The following is a 22,717-nucleotide window of genomic DNA, read 5'->3' on the forward strand; positions in this document are numbered from 1 at the left end:
TATTGTGGAAAATGCAAATGTGGTTGATTCAAACAGCCAAAAGGAATTATTCTCCTTGCGGTGTGAATTACCTATGGAGGGTTAAAGTTCCTCCAATCAATTATGGTTTCTAGAAACCAAACAAATGATGATACTCTTGTCCCCAAATGATAAAACAAAAGCTCAGTGAAAGCACACTCTACATTAAAGTGTGAACACTGGTTTTTAAGATTTTTTTTTGCTTTTCAATTTTTAATAACTATAGATTACAACAACTAGCTACGTAGGATGTTTTAATTCATGGTGATTGAATAATATTTGTGAAATAGGATTTTTTTTTTTCCCTTATTCACCAACCCCTTAATCCAGAATTTCATTTTGGAGTTTATTAGAACAAAATGCTTTCCCAGCGATGTTCTCTGCAGCCCTGTTTGCTGAGTTCCGCAGGGTTTGCCCAGAAGTTCTACTTGAGTAAATTGTATTTAGACAACTGCATATTTCATTTAGGCCTTTTGCAATGACTGGGACAAGGTCAGTTTTATATTCTACTGAAATCATAAAGTGACACTTGAGATAAACAGAATGTTTACTCTCTCCATGTGAACTGAGGCTGATATGTAAATTTATCCTCATTCTTTCATCAAATTTGCATTTACCCTCTTAGCCAAACACTACAGGGTTCCAAATCAAACAGTTTTAATGATGGTCAACTCTTTATGACTGATGGCCATATCAGAGAAAAAGAAACAGCAATTTAGATTAAAATGAAAAGCACAGCGGAAACATAACTCTCCTCTCTAGGTTAGTGGTAATTGGATGAACTTTCAACTCTCCTCTCTAGGTTAGTGGTAATTGGATGAACTTTCCATACAAGAGGTGTTTTGATGCTTCAGTGCTTAACAGTAATTACCCCAGTCTTCCAGCTTTGTGTGCACCTGTTCTGCCCCTCGTTATCTACTGCAAACACACCACACTCACCTATCATCAGTATTTTTTACTCCCGTCAAATAAACCAAGTACCTCTAAGTTGATTCTTTATATTAAAGAAAGAAGAAAGAAAGAGCATAAAGGAAAGACTTGATCCTCTCTGCAAATTGAATACGTCTTGGCTAACTCTAGCAAAAAAGAGACAGAATAAATAATGAAAATACACAAAGTGGAAAATGAAAACCAAAAACCCTGGTTTTTATAGGCAAGTGTTGTCTTCCTATGAGATTATTCTGTTTCCAGTGTGTAGTTCTACAAAGGTAAATAGGCCCCCAGGGCAGGACTGTATGTTACTTACTCCAAGCAGGAATCTCACAGGTAAGAACTCAAAAATATCCAAACAGCCTCCAGGACCATGAAAAGCCACTAGCAAATGCTTAAATCTCCCTGATGCAGTTAAATAAGAGTGAGCTTCTGAGATGGTGAGGGTTAAAATTACTACCTGTGTTTACTCTCCATTATTTCTGAACAAAAGGAGCTATTTCTGTGTTATAAGTTTGCAGAACACAGAGGGGGATTAAGCAATGAGACCACACAACTCATTGCTTTCAGCCTGGGGGCTGAATTAAAGACTTGGGCCCAGCCCCCAAGCTGAGTTAGGGCCCACTGGGCTGTTAGTCCCTCCTGAAACTTGGGAGGTTTGAGCCTTGTTCAGAGAGGGAATAAGGTTTCGGTGCCTGCTGCATAGCCCTTCTTGTGTTGTTTTGTTTCAGCACCAAATGCAATGCTAGCAAGTTCAAAGCAAAAGGTCTCTGAGCCGGGCTGCACAAAGAAGAAAAAAGTGTCATTCTTTGGGGGGCTCCCGGCTTCTGCTTCCTGTAAGGAATGAAAAATGAAGACTGTTGGCACTAAGCTTTGCTAGGTTACCTAAGATCTCCTACTTGGAATGTCAGACACATGAGTAAACGGCTTGATCCAGCAACAGAACTAACTAAATTCACGTCATCGATACAACAAGACAAGTGTCTCTGCCTAACTTCAGTGCTTGTCTTATGAAGAAGATGAAGAAAAATAAAGAAAGGAAAAGAGAAAGCAAAGAGGCAAGGGGGTGTGTGGGGGAAAAGGCAGAGGACACAGTTTCCTTTTCAGTGTGGCTGTCAAATGGCGATCTAATTGTGGCTGGGCTGCAGGAGAGCAGATAGCTTTTCTGAAGCTGCAAGTATTTCTGCCATTCACAAGGCCAAAGGATGCCACACACAGTCTGTTTGTTCAACATAAGCAAACAGATTGTAAACTGGCTGATAATTTTTGTACTGACAATGTCATTTACAGCTGTCAGCCTTTCGTCTGCCTTGTTTGCTTTATTCAAATATGAACCAAGTGGACCTCCCTTCCAGCGCTTTCTTCTGCATTAAAATCACATCCATTCCCTTCCAAGCTGTCTTATCTAAAATTCATTGGAGGCCAATCAGTTGGCTGAATGCTTTGTTGTTTCCATGGAGGCAAGAAGTCCAGTGTGGACTTTCGGGGATTAGGAAGTTTCAGATTTACAACCTTGAAGTGCACATTTCTTTCAGTTGGCTTCTTTTGATTGCACAGAGGCAGGAAGCTTAAATATAATTTTATGTCTGAGCTGGATAGCAGTGCTTTAAAAATGGAATCATTCTAGTTTGCAGCTATATCGCACCAGCACTTGGCCTTTTCTCTGCTGGTTTAGTCCTTGGAATGTGCTGCCTTTGGGATACGTGTTGGCACTCGTCCCATGGGCCTTGAGGTCAGTACAGCTCCTCTGCTGTCTGGAGCTGCTCGGTCTCACCTCTTCTCCACATAGCCTGGTGTTGGTGCCTGCCTGCCAGAGTCTCGCCCACAAATCTGAAGCCTCCTCTGTTACTAGGTGAAGTCACAGTACTTTCCATCAGTAATTCACATCAGACCAGCTGTCTGGTCGCAGGTAGGCAGCTGTAGCTATCGCCATTATTGCTCAGAGGTCAGCACATCGTTTAAAAAAATTTAAGAAAACACACAGAAAAACAAGGCAGCAGCGTGGTTACCTACTGCCCTGCATCTGGTGCCACCAGTCAAGCTTCCAAAGCTCCTGATTCCAACATGCACTCAAGACTTTGAGCTTCAGCCTCATGTTTTAAGGGCAGCATCCACCCAGAGGCATCTTTTCCATGAAAGGGGGTTGCTGCCTCGTTGGGAAAACAGTGATCCTCCAGGAAAATCTGTATTCCTGGTCCTCTGTACAGTGAGTCAGATCCCAAATACCATCTTCCATGTATTGTACAATTCATTACTTAAACTGGAACCTTAAAACACAGTATCACTTGCTAATGGACTCTGATTTGATTTATGACTATGGCGATTTGTTCAAACTCTCATTTTCTCAGTCCTTAAAATGGGCACAACGTTGATCAACCCCAATAAATGGATACCGAGAATAAATTATGTCACAAGAAATTTATCACAAACTTGTACATATCCAAGATAAATATTAAGGTCCATCCCAACTCAATTGCAACTCTTCATTTAAATCAACTGTAGTCAGCCTCAAATATGTGTTTAGTACAAACTCTTAGGTTAAGAAACAAAATTCTGGCAGATGTACCAAATGAATAATACACAACAAATCATTTGAGAAGAGTTCAAGATAGTGTCCAATCTCATATCGGATGGAATCTGATAGAAAATACAACAAAATAAAAGTTTCAGAGAAAAGAGTTCTCAGAGTAGAGGCTGCTAAATGGGGACTATTCATTCTACCCTATTTAGTAAACGTAAGAACATAGTGCATTGCAAAGCTGGTAATTTTAAGTAATAACCAGTGCACTATTATAAAATAGATCACATTACTACTGTTAAGTGACCAGTATGTTGTAAGGACCTGTCAATTCTTTAATACAGAATTTTATTACAAGTCTATGTTTCCAATGGTTATGAGGCTACTACCCTCATTGCAGCTGAATCCTCAGAGCCCTGTGATTTTGAAGATGCCTTTCTTGTGCGAAAGAAAGCATTAGTCTTTGCTTATTATCTTTAAGACTTAAATTCTACTTTGGTTGTTTTTATTGGGGGGGAGCGATATTTAACAGAATGTTGTCAACATCTTAGTATTTTAAATGCTATTGAGATTATAATTTTTAATATTGTAAAACAAAACTGATCTACTAAGTTTTCCATGCAATATATCATGCTATACAGTTGATCAATCACTGAAGTATCTATCTAGCCCTATTCCCTTACCATACAAAAATGTGCAGTCCCACACCTTTTATGTGTATTCCAAAAAGTAAGAAGCTCTGAATAACTGAAATGTTGACACCAAAACTCAAATGGTGGCTCTAAAACTGATGTGAACTGAACTGGGAATCTGTGAAGTCTGTGTTTATCTGCATGCATTGCTGCAGAAATATTTGTGTTTGGTTATGGAATTGCTCCCCCAGACCTCACTTGGGATGTTATTAATACACGTGATATTCCCCATCTTACTTTTTTAAAAACTTGAATTGCGGGATGTTGAAACACAGTTGGACCCAAGGTTTTGGTTAGCATAGTGCATACCTATCTAAGGTGTGTTCCATGAGGCTTTGCAGGAAGCAGTGTCACACTCAAGCAAACCATTAAAACCTGTGGCTAATTGTGCTCTGCTGGGAACAGGCAATAAGGAAACACCATAATTAGAAAAGAAGATGTTATCCTGTTCATATACAGGAGTTCAGAAAGGAATTGAAGATAGCCGACGTTATAGTGGTCGATTTGGCCTGGACAGGTGCCAGCATCCACTTGATGTCTGGCACACAACATGTAGAGAGAGGAGAAGAGGGATGATAAAGCAAATAGGACAAAATAGAAACACATATGTAACCTGAACAAGGGTGTATATATTTCTTTGTACTATTATTGCAACGCTTCTATAAGCTTGAAGGTAAATCAAAATAATGTTTTTTAAAGTCATAAAACCTCAAAGGGAGCAGAAAAGAAAGAGAAAAAAGAAGATATTGTTAGATGTTTCCTCTCTCTTTTCTTTCAGGTGGCTGAAGCTGAAGTGAGGGAACAGAAACACAACAAGATGGGAAGTAAGACAGTATAAAAGAAAGAAGAAAAGACAAATTAGTGGAGGAAAAGGAGAGAAAGAAGAGAATCACATCTTAAAACCATGTTTTAATGTATCTAATTCTTCAGTAGTAGCTACCACATATCCCAAACTGTGCAGCCCTGGCCAGATTTCTTAATGTGTTATGCCTCAGTTTCTTCATCTGCAAATGGGAGTAATACAGAGCCCACTAAAACCAAGATGCCATGTGAAGAATAATAGAGAGTTCAGAATACCTCTGGTATATAGTACACACTCAACAGACGTTTGCCATCTTTATTCTTGGGGTGCTTATTGTTGTTACTATTGCTTTGTGCCAGGGCTGGTGCACCAACAGCTGCATATGCTTACCCCCTTTACCTTACAACAGCCCTAAGGGAAGCCACCGGTATGGGCAGATGAGCAGGTGAGCAGTTAGGCTAATCAGTTGCTCCTGCCTCCTCCTCCGCTCCTCCCTCTCTGGGCATTTACTCATAGGTAGTGGTGTTCTGGTAAATGTCTAACAAATGGCCCTCTGGAAAAAAGTGTGTGTGTGTGTGTGTGTGTGTGTTTATTTACATATTATAGATTTCACTGACTAAAATGAATGGCAAGCACAAAATTTATAAACATTAATAAAATACTCTTTATTTTAAATTCAATATAACCAATGGAGTCAAACAGAATGCTTTTGTTGATCTTTACTGAACTTTTGTACCCGTGGTCAACTTATGGTTGTGATTCAACTATGATTTTTGAAAATTAGACTACAAATGAATTCTCGCTTCTATCAGATTCAGCAAAGAAGTTGCTCACCTCAATGATGAATGAGTATAGTGCCAAAGTGAATGCTGGTTGATATTTTTGTTGATGTTAACTAGTAAAATGAAAGGGAAACAATGAAAATGTGTTGGAATTTCATTTTTTTTAATCAATGGTGTGAGTAGCTTCTATGCTGAATTGGAGAATAATTTTCAAATACTGGAAGAATATTTCCTCAAATGTATGTACTTTCATAATATAATGGCTGCAAAATCAGCACACTTTCAAGTTTAACCTGCTGTATTAACATTTTCCCTAACACTTTTTGTTTGTAGATAACAAATAAAATTGTTTTGTTTGTAGATAACAAAACAATAAATCAAGTTCTGATTTGTAGCATTTGCCAATTTCCATTGTTTAAATAGTCTCATCAGGGCTTATTTCAAGCTATCAACATTATGTCATTGAACATGGATTTGGAAAGAGATGCTAGTAGTACACCATTATCTACAGGTTTCACAAAAGAGGTAAAATTTGAACTTAGGGTTCCAAGAATGGGTAAAATTTTTATAGACAGAAACGGAGGAAAGGGCGTCCCAGGCAAAAGATGAGGTGTGATCAAAAACTACGGTGAATGTTTAAATTAAAAAATATATATTACAGTAAAAGACACATTGCCATTAATCCCTCTCAAAATACTTCCCCTCACTACAGACACTCTTATACCATCATTCTTGCCACTTTCTGAAACAGTTCTGGAAGTTCTCTTTCATGTCTTTAGTTGTACCGTTGCGGCTGCCTCGATGTCCTGAATCGATTCAAAACGTCTACCTTTCATGGGCATTTTGACTTTGGAGAAGAGCCAGAAATCACATGGTGCCAGAGCCAGTGAATAAGATGGATAAGGACACACTATAATGTTTGTATTTGACAGAAATTGCTGTACCAGAAGCAATGTGTGACATGGAGCGTTGTCATGATGGAGGATGATTTATGGCACCACTTTAAAACACACCTTCTCTCAACTATAGCTCACATCCAACTTACTGCACCGAACAAGTTGCAACTTGTCACACACTTACTAAGGTTCGTCGCACCGCTTCTGGTGTTGAAGATCTCTGACTTTTCATTTGATGACATTCAGCAGCAGCATTCACCATATTTGTTGATCACATCTCCTTGTACACCTTAAATAAAAGCAAAATAGGGAAACTACTTTGACATAGAGAGGTAATGAAGAGCTTAGAGAGGACACTAAGACCAGGTGAGATCATGGGAAGGAAATCTGGAGTCAGATTTGGAAGGATTCTGAGTGCCTTTTTATCCTAAGTACTTTCCCTTTATCTCACTAGAGATTTGTTTTCTTTTGTTTTGTTTGGTGGGGGATAATTGTAGGTTCACATTGTTTGGATTTATTATTTTGTGGAATGGAAGTCAGAGGAAACAAAGGGGATAGTGTGAAATAATCAGATCTGATCTTTAAGACCATCACCCTAATGGCCAGAGTCCTGTAGGTGGGGCAGTTAGGAGGCATTTACAAAAGCCAGTGCCAGAGGGAAGGAAACTCTGCACTAGGTTACAGCAAGACTGTCAGCTTCAGTGGGACTGGATCAGACCTGATGTATCATCATTCATGTCCCCAACAACGATATCAGGGTCTGGCACCTAGAATGTGCTCAACAATATTTGCTAATGAATGAACACTTGAAATGGAAAGCAGGGGCAAGGGGAAGAGTTCATATCTGTGAAAGCATCAAGTTCTATATAAATGCAGTGCATTCTTTATCAAAGTAGGTAAGCAAGTTGTCTGCTTAAACCATTACTGATGAGAAGTTGAAAGTGTTATTTGTAATCCATAATTTTTATAGCAGCCATATATTTGTGTTATTGAAGTAATGTAGATAACAAGAGTGTTTTTTGAATCTGGGTCACATTTTTTTCTGGTTTCCTAAATTTTTTACACTACTTTCATTCTTTGTCACTTCTGCCTTTTCAAGGAGTTAATAATCTGCAAACAGTCTATTAAATGAGTTTATGGAAACTGCTAGTTAAGAAATGCTTCTTAGGAGTTTATCTGGGAACAATTTGGGGCCTTATTTCTTTTTTAATTCAAAACTTTCTTTTCCTCCAGGTGGGGAGAAGTTGAGAAAGATTACAATGAAATATAAAAATTAACAGTAAATCCAGATTTTGAAACATTGATAGCTGTACATTTCCTTGTCTAAAACTGGGGCACGACTTTAATACTTTAAAGTACTGAGTTCCTGGATGATAAGAAGTCTGTGTCTTTGGGTTAGCATTGTATGTACAAGGCCAGTTAATCATTACAGTTTTCTCTGCTAATCACCGCAGTGAGGCTGACCACCAGAGCAGGTGAGAAATGATGGATTTCTACCTAAGACTTGGCAGCAAGTGAGCTCCACTGGTTTTATTCTGAAGCTGCTAAGAGATAGCCCTCCTGCCCTGTTCTTATCAATTTTTATTCTTCTGTTTCCTTTCAACTGATGAGACAATGACTCGGTTGTTTGTTTCTTGGTGTTGCTAGTGGCAACTGACTATTATCCAGGCCTGTGGGTGTTGCTCTGGCCTTCCAAGTCTTTGGCTGAGCGGTGGAGGGCTGGGGCTGGGACATGTCAGGTTTCACTACGTGATGCAATGACTCAATTTGCTGAATCACAATTCCTAATTTTCCTGGAATCCAGGAAACATGACCTTGATTACTCCAGAGTCAAGTTTTAAAGACTACCTATTAGGTAATTTCCCTCCTTAAATTGGTATCTCCAAAACAAGGTGTGCCATTTTGTGAAAGCTTTTACCAAAGTTTAACATAAATAAAAGAGAACATATCATAAATTTACTACTCTGTGAATTTTCACAAACCTAGCACATCCTTTAACCATCACCCAGATGAAGTAATAGAATACTTCCAGACCTTGGAAGGCCAGGCTAAGCTCCTTTCCAGTCACTTCATCCTTCCAAGGGTCCCCACTGTCTGTCCAGCAGCATAGATTAATTTTTGAACTCTAAATAAATTGACTCAGACCATATTTACTCTTCTATGCCTGGCTTTGTTTATTCAACCTTATTATAAGTCGATCATATCTTTTGTGTTTCTGTATATCTTACTCTTTCTCACTGTTGTATACTATTTCTTTGTGTGAATATTATTGTTTATTCATTCTAAATGTATCATTTTTTACCTTCAAAATATCTGGGAAAGGAATATCCACCACACCCTAACACATTCAGACTTCCAATCACCGTTTGTTGAATCCTCTGTTTTTGAATCCTCTTGTTATCTTCTCTGTCTCCTAAATCCAATTATTCAAATAAACTAAGGATTTTGAGGTTTTGTCTGCCTCCTCATTAGATCCACCTCATAACATCACTTAAGAGCACACGTCTCACTGCATCTCCCTCTACTCAAAACATTTACCAATGCAATCCCCTCACCTAGGCACCAATAGCCCTCCACAGCTTGTCCTTTCTTGTAATTTCTTTTCATTACTTTAAAAGCACTTGACCTACTTTTTTTATTTCTGGGACTACCCCAGTGTTTTGTTTTATGTTTTTGTTTTTTGTTTTGTTTTGTTTTGTTTTGTTTTTGCCTCTGGTCACTTACTCAAATCTTCACCATGGAAGTCACTTCTCCCCCATATACAACTGTCACAAACTGCCAACCCATCCTGGAAGACCCAGCTCATGCTGTCCCCAGCCCTGATGCCCAGGATACCATTCTGTAAAGATCTGCCTCTCCTGCTCCACTGTGAGCTTTTAGGTGGCTGAGATATCAATTTCCCCTCCAGTCTCTTGCCTTTGTTCAGGTGTCTGCTCCCTGGCTCCTTCGACATTCCCTGGTTACGCTCTGTCTCTCTTTTCCAGAACAATAACTTAGGGATGGTATACCTTTCAAGGGCTGTGGATCTTACAGAGGTGAGTGAGGAGTGGAGAGCTATTCTGGTGACTAGTTAGAGAAGATTCATGTCCAGGCTTGTTTTCCTCTGAAAACTCTCACTGAGTGTACTTACTCAGGATTGTTCTCTAGAAACAATAAAGAGAGAACAGCGTGCACATGAGCAGCTAAAATGCCAGAAGTCCCATCAAAATCCTGCAAGTTTAATGTGCTTAGAAGTGGCAAATGGGAAGTGGAGACAGAACAAAGAGGAGGTAGTATGAAGCAAAATAGAGGAATCTTTGCATCATTGTTGTACTATTTATGCAAAAGAATCCTTGTTCTGAAAACAGAATCATCATTTACACTGAAATATCACAGTTACCTTACTTTTTATCTAACATTCTCAGCAGTTATTGTCATAGAAAGCCTTTTTCTGACTTGTGAATTTATGTGAGAAGTCTCCTAATGGTAGAAAATTTAAATTACAGGTAGTTAGACCTTTAATGTAGCAATTTTCTAAAATTAATATGATCATGTAAAGTCAGGATTCCCAGAAAAATATACTCTTGGTTGCGTTGTTACTTATTGGAGAGCCCATTCCATTTTCATTGATTAGACTTTCTGTATGATCTTGGAAAATAATTTCAACAAGAGGCTGTCTAACTGAGTTCAGAAGAAATCAAAGTGAATACCTTCAAAATCTAAGAGTTTGCTGAAAACAAGTTTATGCAGAGGGGAGAAATGAAGCAATGAATCTCAGTTAGCAAGTTAAAAATTGGCCAGTTATATCCATGTCGTTTTCTACATGTCCCTTCCTCTCTTGGCATGTGACCTCAAGATTATCACCTGAAGAAAGTAAGTTCCATGAGAATAAAATTGATCAATAATTGGCTAGGATTTATACTGCAGTTTAAACCGCTCGTTCATATTCTCTTTGTATCCTAAAAGACCAGTTCAAAAGCTGTGAAGAACGTAAAGCAAGAAGCAGCTGGAAAAAAGAGTCTTGAAATGATAAATGTACTGTTTCATGTCAGCAACTGGAATTTTTTTGCAGTGTTACTGTCTTGGCCTGCTGACAGCATGTTTTAATGGCCTGGTTGCTCCATGGGTTGACATGGCAACCATGGAAAATGCCATAAATATCTCAGTTGTGGATGTAAATGGTATGTTTACATTGTGTGGGTGTATTGTATGACATGTGGTGGCTGTTGTCCCATCCAGTTGGAAACGTCTGGAATTGACAGCCATTTTTTAGAGCCATTTGAGCTAAAATGACTCTCATGACAAATACTTTACTGCAAGTCCAGAGCTGTGTGTTTTTGTGTATATTTGAGAAACTAAACTCAGTGTTTAATGGACCATAGGGCCTTAACATTGCCAAGTAACATAAGCCACTTTCTCTTTCACAGTCCAGACAATGTTAGAATCCTTTTGCATCCAATACAGTAGCAAGTAACTAAGACATTTATTAAAAATAGAATTTAGTGAGCATTTCCATAGATTTACTGAAACCAAAATCCTAGAGTTGGAAAGATTTTTGAAATAACTTCAAGTCCAATAATTTTCTTCCTTAGACAAAGCAATAAAAATGTGGCTTATTTGCTTCATGCTTCAAGTTCTCTAAGGAAAGCACTGATATCTATACTTCTCTGTGCTTAGTAGATTTTTGTACATTCAAAGAAATGTGAATCATGTTTTAAAAAAATAAAAGGAAAAGAGCCTAAAAATTGGTTGTGTTGCATTTCCCCAAAAGACCACCAGAAAAACCTACTTATCAAGCAAAACTATGTTTATAAAGGCCCTTTGTAAAGGAAACAAAAAGTAGTCATTGAAGAGTAAACAAATTTATCACATCTTAGTAAGAAAGAACATCATCTTGATGGGTCTTAGTGACTTAAAAAGAAAATTAAAGTAGGATATCAATAGCACCTTTAGGACCCAGGCTGATACTTTTTAAGGTGGTTCTTGCCAGATGGAGAACGGGCTGCAGCTGGGCAGAATTTATGATATTACTGTTTTAAATTAGTGGGCACAGAAAGGCAAGGATTTTGAAGTCTTGCTAAGGAAGCTCTTAGTTTTGATAACTAAAGTGTTTAGTTGGTTTACGGTCTCAACTTCCAGAAACAGGGATCCTTTGAACAAGCAGCTTAGCTACTTGCGCTTGGTATCAGTATTATTTAATATACAGACAAGAACGAATAACTAGTCTTAGTATTAACACAGGGTCAAGCAATTATAGTTGTTTCTGTTCTCAGAAGCATTCTTAATCGTAATCTTTTGGGGCCTTGTTAATTCATTCACCCTTTCACTAATCATATATTGAGCATTAGCTGAATGTACCCACTTAGGATATAAAAGTAAGATTTGATGCCTGCTCTCAAGGAACTGGCAATATATACTCTTGGGTCCTTTTAATGTGTTATTATTCTGTTAGACTCTTCTAAGCTGCAAGGAGCCAAGGCAGGCTCAGGTAACCACAGATGAGAAATTTTATCATAAGGACTTTCCAGGAAATTAGAAAACACAAGAAACTATCTGAGCAGCTACAAAGTCAAGCTTCATGGAGACCAAAAACACTTTTTACCATAGTTCAGCGTATTAGAGGAGCTCTGGTGATACTACAGCCACTCTGGGAGGTCCTATCTAATTTTCTGGAAGAAAGGAGTGATTAGTTGATTAGTAACAGTCTGGAATAGAGTTCAACTATTTTCCCAGATTTTCATACCAGATCAACTTATCCACCAGCTCACTCACCATTGTATCCCTAGATCAGTGTCAGGATCCAGTTGTATGTTACTACATCACGGCTGAGTCCTTACCCAATCAACGATGGCTCATGAAATAGGTTACATGACAATACATGTAAGAAGTTACCTGGGGTATCTTTGCTCTCAAAGCTCCTCATATGGTAAACCCTCAAAGACCCAGGGTGAATATACACTAGTTGGTAAAGTCATAAAATATTAGAACTTGATAACACAAGGTATTTCAATTACATGCACTTTTTCTTTATATATAATATCTCATCCAATCCCACTTCCTTTAGTTAAAACCCAAACTTTCAGGTCAAACTTAGATGTCTTTACTGAAGTTACTTTGTTGCTTTGCTTTTTTTTTTTTTTTTTAATTTTTCATGACACAGTATCCTGTTAGATTCAAAATAATTATGGAGAATATCTCAATGAAAAAACAGAACCAGAGAATTGAAATAAAAAAAAATATTAAAAGCTTATTTTTTATTTTCCTTTCTTTTTTATTTCACTTTAATCTTGGTTTTTCAGAAGAAGCAAAATATTGTCAGTGAAGAATAGACAAATTTGTCACATCTTAATTTGATGGTAACGAATTGCCTTCAATCATTGAACTTTATTTCTTTGTCTTGGGATCAAATTGTAACTATGGAGCCTGGTGTAACATGATGCCTGAGAGAAAAGGATTTAACATCATTGAAGGTAACAAGGGTTGTCCTTCTCACTCCCATCAGATATTGATGTATTTGGTTTACAGACCTATTCATCACAGTGTTGTAAGCAGTCATCCATCATGTCAAGATGGGGCCTTGTCTCCCAGATTTCTAATTTACCATGTTCAAATCTCAGAATTAGCAATGAAAAAGTGAAAATTCCTCTGTATTTTTCCATATACAACACATGGAGGCCTGCAGTACACAGAAAACTCCTTCTGGTTAAACCATTCCTGTCTTATAGAATATCTTCATTGTGAGTGACCAAATTTTCAGGTCACTCTCTTCATGGCTAGCTTCTATGACTTTCCAGGTGACACATCATGGGAGGGATAGAAGCAGAGTCATAGGTAAAAGGGTCAGAAATGTAGTGCTCAGGTATAAAGAAGAAATGCCGCCAGCAGCAACAATACCCTAGTAGCAATGAGTATACCTAGCACCCAAATCTTGGCTTGTAATACCTTTCTCCAGTCAAAGGAACCATTTCCTTGAAGAAATGGCTGATTCTAGGAGTGGGGCAGAGAATAGACAAGGTGATCCTATGCAATTTATAGTGCCTAGAAAATGAAAATGCTAGGAGGAAGAGGAGGAGGAGAAGCACACAATAATGGAGAAATATCAAAGGGACACAGGAGCCAAATGAAAGAATTCCTATTGATCAAAGCTGGAAAATTTTGAGCAATAAAATAAATAAAATAGTATTAGACTATAAAACAAAGTATTAAATAATATCTATGAGTCTAATAAAATAAATCAATAAATGTGGTAGAATAGACAAACCTCCCATGGAGAAAAATCCCAAATATTTTATGTAGATATTCTGCCCTCTGACCCTATGGAGCATAACCCACCACTCCTTACTTATGAGCTGCACACAGTGACTGCCTTCCAAAGAGCAAGGTATGGAAAGAGGAGAGAAGAATAACTTTATAATGGATAAAACTGACAAACACCACCTCATCCAGGTGGATCAAGGTTAACATTAATAGTGGTGTCGTTTTGACAGTATGTACCTTTGATACACTGTGATGAAAATAGCACTTTAGTTCTGTGGTCTTCTTCCCCAAAACTCATAACGCAGCCTAACCATAAGGAAAATATTAGACAAATCCCAATGCGTGACATTTTACAAAATGTCTGACTGGCACTCCTCTAAACTGTCAAGGTCATCAAAAACAAGGGAAGTCTGAGAAACTGTCACAGCCAAGAGGAACATAAGGAGACATGACAAGTGAACGTAGTGTGGTGTCCTGGATGAGATCCTGGAACAGAAGAAGACATTAGGGAAAAATGAAGAAAAACTGAATAAAGTATGGACTTTAGTTAATAATAATGTAGGAATTATTTAAAATTATTAGAAAGAAAGAAATGTTATGTCTTTATTTTTCCAGTTTACATGATCCCCCCTCACAATGTTCTGCGCCTTTGAGTAGTGAAGCTAAAGCCAGCGCAGCACCGACTCCTGGCGTTAAAACAGCAGCAGTTTCTCTTTCCTGAATCTGTGTTAGGCACTGTTCAGACCAAACAAAACAACTTACATGCTTGTTCCAGGAATAATCGATCTTCAGAAATTAGACTGTGAATCAGCTAAAATGGTTTCTTCATCAAAATCAGCAGCTTACTCCTCAAGCCCCCATCTTGTGGGGCTCCCCAATCCGAAGCTGTCAGTGCATAAACTCTGCCCAGTCCCAAACTGCTCCTCAACTTGCAAAACCTTCTTTAAAAGAGCAAACCCTGATTTCTGCATTCTGAGACACTACTAAACATCAGGGTGGTGTTCACTCATGCAGTAGTAGATCTAATAAACTTAGTTTTGTTTCATCAACATGCTTTCCTGGGGTCTTCTGGAAAGTTGACAGTCAACAGTAATAAGGTGGGGGAAAGAGAACTTATTCTTACCTTTAAGAGTGTCTTAGTATCTTCAGCCTTAACACAATTACATTCAGGTAAATATTCAGTTGAATCAAAGATCAGCTCCTATCATGGCAGTTTCTAATCTTCCCAGTCCAAGATGGTGACTGTGGATGCTTTGGGCTTTGGGTGCTTGGCAGAGGAAGGAGGAGCTTTGATGCTCCAGATCTTGGCTGGCCTCGGTCTTTTGTCCCTGACCATGTCTGCAGCTCACCGACATGTGTCTGCCTTCTGGTTAAGCAGGTTGAGTGTGTCTCTATCTTTGTAGTCTCGTAAATTCCCCTGAGTTTTGATTTTAACCACCAATTTGGTCTGCAGTGGAGATAGTAACATAGGTTAGTGGGTATTTTGTTTTCACCACAGTGGTACTGCCCCACAGATGCAACAGCTGTCCTCCATGTTTTCTATGTAGCAGGCAAGGACTTGTGCATCCTTCTCACACTTCACAACAACTCAAGTAGGCTCTGGCGGCTAATTTAGGTCTTCTTTCTGCCTAATCAGGCTGTTGTGCCATTGTCACTCAACTGTGGCCACCCTCTGAGTGCTCTCCAAGCCACCATTTTCAGTTTATGGTTTCCTCAACTTAACACTTTTCCCCAACTAAAATTTCAATCCAGACAGGGGAGATCACATCACAGGTCACTGACCACTCACTTCCTCCTGCTTTGACACTTTTCTCCACACTGACCTTCCTTCTGAGATGGGGAAATGTTTCCCTTCCCTGTCTATCAAGGAACTTCTCCTCGATTATGGCTTCCTCTTGAGTGATATGATGACATTTCTGGTATCTGTAGCAGCAGTACAATGTGTCATTCAGAACGCACGTCAAGGAAGGCCTGGTTACCCAGCTGTAAGGAATGTGGTTAGCTGACAGCTTCCAGCTGCTTACTCTATTAATCTTCCATTGCTTTCCAGCTCTGATGTTCTCCTTGGGGTGGCTCCCAGACAGTGACTGTGCAGTGGTACCTGGGCTTGGCCATTTCCTCCCAACAAGAGAACACTCTATGGGCAATATTTATGCTAGAACTCCTTGTTGGTCTAAGAGAGACTTCCCTTAGTCTCCTTCCCGCACCTCTCATTTCACAGGAGTCAAACCTACATCATTGTCTGAAGTCTCGCACTGCCAATGCCTGTTTCTTCTCTTCTTTGTCATAGGCATTAACCACGATAAATCTCTTGCTCTTTTAACTTCTTCTTGGCATCTGCTTCCTGGAGGACCCAAAAATGTTGATGAATGGCTAATGGTAAACACAACCTATGAAAGAACAGGTGAAAAATCCTTCAGGCTCCAATTCTCATACACAAATTTATACAATTAACTCTCTTAAGAAAAATGTTATGCTGGATATTTTCCTTTTGTCTTCCAGATGCAACACCCATCCTTCTTTACCCTACTCTGCTTGGGATCCTGGTCCGTACAGACTACATCATCTACTCTTTTCCCTTCTGGCCTCTAGCTGGGCTCAGCTCATAGAAATGACCAGCAGGAGATTGGAAGGTAGGAAAGGGTGAGATTGGATAGGTAATCCCCGCAGCTTTCTCACTAGTGAGTCACCACGGGTTGTCTGTATTCTAGTGCCGAAGGCCCCAGCTCCTCTCAATGGGTGGTACCTCTCAGGGATCTGGTACCTGCTTCTTTCCCTTGCCACATGAGGCCCCTGGTCGGTAGTAGCTCCCCCTGGGGCTGGCCCTGGGGCACTGCACCATCCTGTACATCCCCAACACCCTCCCCACACTTTATATTAATACATCGTTGGGTGCGCCTGCCAGGACACTGACTGACTAAAACAGAGACCAGACACAATTTTATGAAGTTATCCAATTGCACTTGACACAAGGTCATTAATTTTGTCAGGCAAATTCTAAATCATTAGGTTGGAAAATCCTACTACTTCTCCAACACTAAGAGGAAAAAAACATGAATAAGAGCAGATTCTAGTCTATGAATGTGTTGAAATAACAATTAAAATAAAATCTATTTGAACCTTATTATAGAGTTATTTCCACCATTTACCATAATAAGTAACATTAGCAATAATCAGAAGCAATAATCAGTCATATTTGAGTTTATTAAAGTCAACATATGACATGAAATGAAAAGTCCAGTCTAAATCAAATCTCTCAGGATTAACAAATGGGATCCTTCTGGTTAACATAGTTGTTTTGTGTCCCTGAACAAGTAAGTATCTCCACCCCAAATGGGACTCTGATTTCTCCCATTCACGTTGAAGGGAATTGAACAAAGTGACTTAAGACTGTATTCTTAAAACTCTTTTTCTTTTTTTTTTTTCATGGTTCCTTTGAGAAGTTAAAAAAGCTTTGATGAACCTTCTCAGAGACAGTATAAATACATTCATGCTTATAAAATATGGCACCAAATATAGCTACGATTTCAGAGAAAGTTGTAAAAGTTTGTGTATCATACTCTTAGAGCCTCAAATTATGAACTTCTGAACCATAGACATGTAAAAAAACAACATACCTCTAGAGGACTGGGTTCAGTGGGCTGCAAACTGGTGTAAACACCCTCACACACAAGCACACCCCCAACACACATATGTGCACATACAAATCCCAGAATTCAACATCACAAAGGGAACTGCTACACCTGAAGGCTAGTCAAGAAAAACAAGAGACCAAATATATAAAATATAAGTGGATCTGCGTGTGTGTGTGTGTGTGTGTGTGCGCGCACATGCCCAAATGTCATTTGTAAGTGAATGTTTCAAAATTCTGTTCTTACTCCGCAGGTTTACAATCAGTAAAATTCAGTTCCAGGTTTTCTAATGGATTCTTTTTTTTTTTTTTTTTTTTTTTATTGGGGTGACAATTGTTAGTAAAATTACATAGATTTCAGGTGTACAATTCTGTATCACATCATCTATAAATTACATTGTGTGTTCACCACCCAGAGTCAGTTCTCCTTCCATCACCATATATTTGATCCCCCTTACCCTCATCTCCACCCTCACCCCCCTTACCCTCTGGTAACCTCTATACTATTGTCTGTCTTGTCTATGAGGTTTTTTTTTTCCCTTAGACGTTTATCATTTATATCCCTCACACTGTGGACCCCCCTCCCCCCATCCACTATCTCTCTGACATCGCACCGAGCCATCCCATTTCCACTATCTCCACTCCCAATGCTGTACTCTGCCTCTTGTAAATGTATACACACCTATATATACATATATGTATATAATATTATAGTTGGCATTCATTATTGTTCAGCTTCAGGTGTACAGTGCAGTGATCAGACATCTACATCTTCCCTGAGATGGTCTACAAAATGGGACACATGTCTATCGGATACCCTACAAAATCTTTACAACATTATTGATTACATTCCCCAGATTAATTTTCAAAACCCCGTGGCCATCTTGTGGTTACTGATTGTTTTCTAATCCCCTCACCTTCCCCCCTACCCCCCACCCATTAGCAACCCTCAGTTTTTCCTCTATGTATCCAAAACTGTTTCTGATTAGTTCATTCACTTATTCTTTTCTTTAGATTCCGCATATAAGTGAGATCATATGGTAGTGAGAGCTGATGGTTAGTGAGGTTGAGCATTTCTTCATATGTCTGTTTGCCGTCTGTATGTCCTTTATAGAAAAATGTCTCTTCAAGTCCTCTGCCCATTTTTTAATTGGGTTGTTTGTTTTTTTGGAGTTGAGTTGAGTGAGTTTTTTATAGATTTGTGATATTAATCCCTTATCAGATATATCATTGGCAAATATTTTTTCCCATTCAGTAGGATCCCTTTTTGTTTTATTGATGGTTTCCTTTGCTGTGAAAAAATTTTTTAGTTTGATGTAATCCCACATGTTTATTTTTTCTCTTACTTCCCTCGCGCGAGGGGATATATCAGTAAAAATCTTACTCCGGGTAATGTCTGTGAAGTTTCTTCCTATATTTTCTTCTAGATATTTTATGGTTTCAGATCTTACATTTAAGTCTTTAAGCCATTTTGAATTTATTTTTGTATATGGTGTAAGGAGGTGGTCCAGCTTCATTTTTTTGCATGTGTCTGTCCAGGTTTCCCAGCACCATTTATTGAATAGACTGTCTTTACCCCATTGTACATTCTTGCTTCATTGTCGTAGATTAAATGGCCATATAGGCATGGATTTATTTCTGGACTCTCTATTCTGTTCCATTGATCTATGTGTCTGTTTTTATGCCAGTACCATGCCGTTTTGATTACTGTAGCCTTGTAGTATAATTTGATGTCAGGTATTGTTATACCTCCCATTTTGTTCTTATTTCTCAAGATTGCTGAGGCTACCCGGGGTCTTTTATGGTCCCATATAAATTTTAGGATTATGCATTCTATTTCCGTGAAAAACGTCGTTGGTAGTTTGATAGGAATTGCATTGAATATGTATATTGCCTTAGGCAGTATGGACATTTTAACTATATTAATTCTTCCTATCCATGAACATGATATGTGTTTCCATCTATTTATATCTTCTTCCATTTCTTTCTTTAGTGTCTTATAATTTTCTGAGTACAGATCTTTTACTTCTTTGGTTAAATTTATTCCCAGGTATTTTATTCTAATGGATTCTTGAATTATTCTAATGCTTACCCTATTCATAGAGATGATTTCAATAAATTTGAGTGTTCCTACCAGAATGTATCATGTGCCATAAGTCAATGTTGAATTAAATCCATGATCTTCACCCTTGTCTGATGACCACACTGTTTCAACCCAGTGTTAGTTTTCTCAGTATTTGTACCACGACTGACAAATCGCCCGGGTTGGAAACATGAGTGCTTTGATGATTTCTCTCCCTCATCAACAAACTCTAACAATTATGTCCCAAAAGATTCTCAATGTGCTCTTCCTTCCTCACCCTTTTGGATCATTGTCCAACCCCTCCCCTATACTGTAAAGTGATTCCATTTCCTCACATCCCACTCCATTTCATTCTCACACCACTACTAGTTACTTTTCTAGATGCACAGCTGATCTTACCATTGGATACTTCTACTTGGGAGATCATCAGAAAGCCCTTTCTTTAGCTCTTCCAAGCAAAACTTTTAGGCTCTTTACATCACTGGGTGTAAGGAATCCTACCGTGGCCAGGGCTCTAATCACCTCACCACCTTTCCTCTACACACCTCCTCTAACCAAATCACAGCCATGTCTTAGCACCACATGATTTGTCAAGCCTACATGTTGTTCTTCCTTGTGCCTTGACTTCCATCTGTGTGGATGAGGCGTTATCCTTCCAATTTCAGCCTAAATATCACATCTTTAGAGGCCCTGACTGACCATGCCAGGCCACTCTCTCCTTCCTGCTGCTGGGGGCACACTTGGTTTCTATGATAGCATGTATTAAAGGTGGGGTAGCTGTTGATCTACACCTCTCTGTTTCCCCAGGATAAGGTGTGCTCCTTGAGGTGGGGCCAGAATTTAACTGATTTGACTGTGTCTCCTAGTGCCCAGCATCTGCTAGACACCTCAAATGTATTTATTCATTGAATAAATGAATTTCCACATCTCCTTCTTAAGAGAAGTACCAGTTCATTAGTTACTCTTACATGCACATTAAAACAAAAGACAAAGTGCTCTTATTCGATTACCTTTTGCACATTAACATCCATATGATTTAGGTTATAAATTTTCTGATGACAGGACCAGCCATGGGTAAATTAAGAAGTGTTGAAAGCTCACTTTTACTGGATCTCTAAGGCTCTTCTCAAACTCAAATACCTTACAGCTTTGATGTTGCTGCATCCTATACATATATTTAAGCATGCATACATGATATTCACATGTGTGCACATATAGGCACACTTGTGCATATGTATGTGCACATATCCATGCATGCATACTTACATCCAGGTGTACATCCATGTGTCACGTGGGGTGTCAGGCGGGGTCTCTGGTCCCGCTCCCCACATAAGAACTCAGGACATGGTAAGGCCAAAAAGGAACTTCCACGGAGCCATAGATATATATGTGGGGAGTCATACCACTATATTCTTGCTGGTGGCTGGGTTGGAGACACAGGAAGCAGGAGCCACACTATCCACAACCTGCCGTCCACTTCCCTGCCAACCAACCTCACTTGCTAGCTGCAATCTGCTCTGCTAGCTCAGCCACCATCTTCTTGCTAGCCCCCATTTTCTGCTAGCATAGCCACGGCAGTTATATTAGTGGCCAATGGCTCACAGGTTACAGCTAACTGCCAACTAGTCACAGCTGATGGCCATCCAATCACAGTTGATGGCCATTTACTACCTGAGCCAGCACCGTTCCACGTGAGGCTGAGAGCCTGGAAACTGCACTCCTGGCTCTGTCCCCACACCATGCATGTATAAAACGTGTAAAGAGGTGTTGCTGGATACACACTTATGAAATGCTGGGCTTAGTATAGGTGCTAAGCTAACATTTCACATACATTATCAAATTAAATATCACAATAACCTTTGAGATAGATGTTATTTAAAAATGCAGATGTGTATTCTGGGTAAACTGAGGCTTAAAACGGTTGAATAGCATGGCCCCAGTCAGTCAACACAGGGTAATAGTTCTGGTTTCCTTAGTTGATAATGTTTAAACCCGTTTTTCCCTCCAGTCTACTTACTATGTTTCCTGTTTCCGTACCCCCTCGCCCTTACAGCATCTCTCTTCTGCTCTCTGGGTAACTGATACAAGTGAACTTCTTAGTGATGTATATCTCTCACAACAGGTTTGCTTTTGGGTGAGAAGTCAAAAGAAAAATGATGACAATCAGTCAAACAGAATTTTAGTCACTGGAGCAGCGACCAAAGGACACTTAAAGGGAGACTGTGAATGTGCACCATTTTCAGTTGACGTCAGTTTATTACTATATATTGAGCGCTAGTTTGATACTTGGTCATTAGGAATGGAAAGTGCTAATATTTAATTGACTTGAAATTTACTTACAAATAAATTTCTGAATTAGCTGAAAAATCAATGTGCTTTTAATATTTTTCCATTTCATACACATACATCATAAATTGTATATTTTCCTCAAAAAGTAGAAACATCTAAATCTACACATATGTGCACACACAGAAATCTTTACCGTTATAAGTCCTCACACATTTATCCCCACATTAGGTTTTACAGGAAAAATTGGCCTACTCTCTGACAGACCTAAGAATGACCTTGTGGGGACAGAGCCCCAGAAAGCAGTTTCCAAGCTCTCGGCCTCATGTGGAAAGGTGCTGGCTCAGGTAGTAGTTGGTTTTAAGCTGTGACTAGTTGGCCATCGGCTGTTACAGGTTAGCCATTAGCCACTGATATAACTGCCATGGCTAAGCTAGCAAGGTGTGGTGTGGTGGTGTGGCATCCTGGAGTGGTGTGGCATGGCGGAGTGTGGATTCTGGATTGCAGAGAGGCGGATTGCAGTTAGCAAGTGAGGTTGGTTGACAGAGACAAGTGGACGGTAGGTTGAGGATCGTGTGGCTCCTGCCTCCTGTGTCTCCAACCCAGCTGCCAGTGACACTATAGTGGTATGACTCCCCTACCTATGGCTCTGTGGGTGTTCCTTTTTGGCCTCACCATATCCTGCGTTCCTATGTGGGGAGCAGGAGCAGAAACCCCGCATGACATCCTGCATGACGGACCTCTTCTTTTATAGTTCAAATGCTAGTTGCTTCTCTGAAGATCACAAACCATTTCCAGCTAAAGTCAATCAGAAGCAGAAAGCAACTAGACTGTTTTACTAAC

Source organism: Rhinolophus ferrumequinum, chromosome 23 (assembly GCF_004115265.2).
Source record: "Rhinolophus ferrumequinum isolate MPI-CBG mRhiFer1 chromosome 23, mRhiFer1_v1.p, whole genome shotgun sequence".
Taxonomy (NCBI): Eukaryota; Metazoa; Chordata; class Mammalia; order Chiroptera; family Rhinolophidae; genus Rhinolophus; species Rhinolophus ferrumequinum.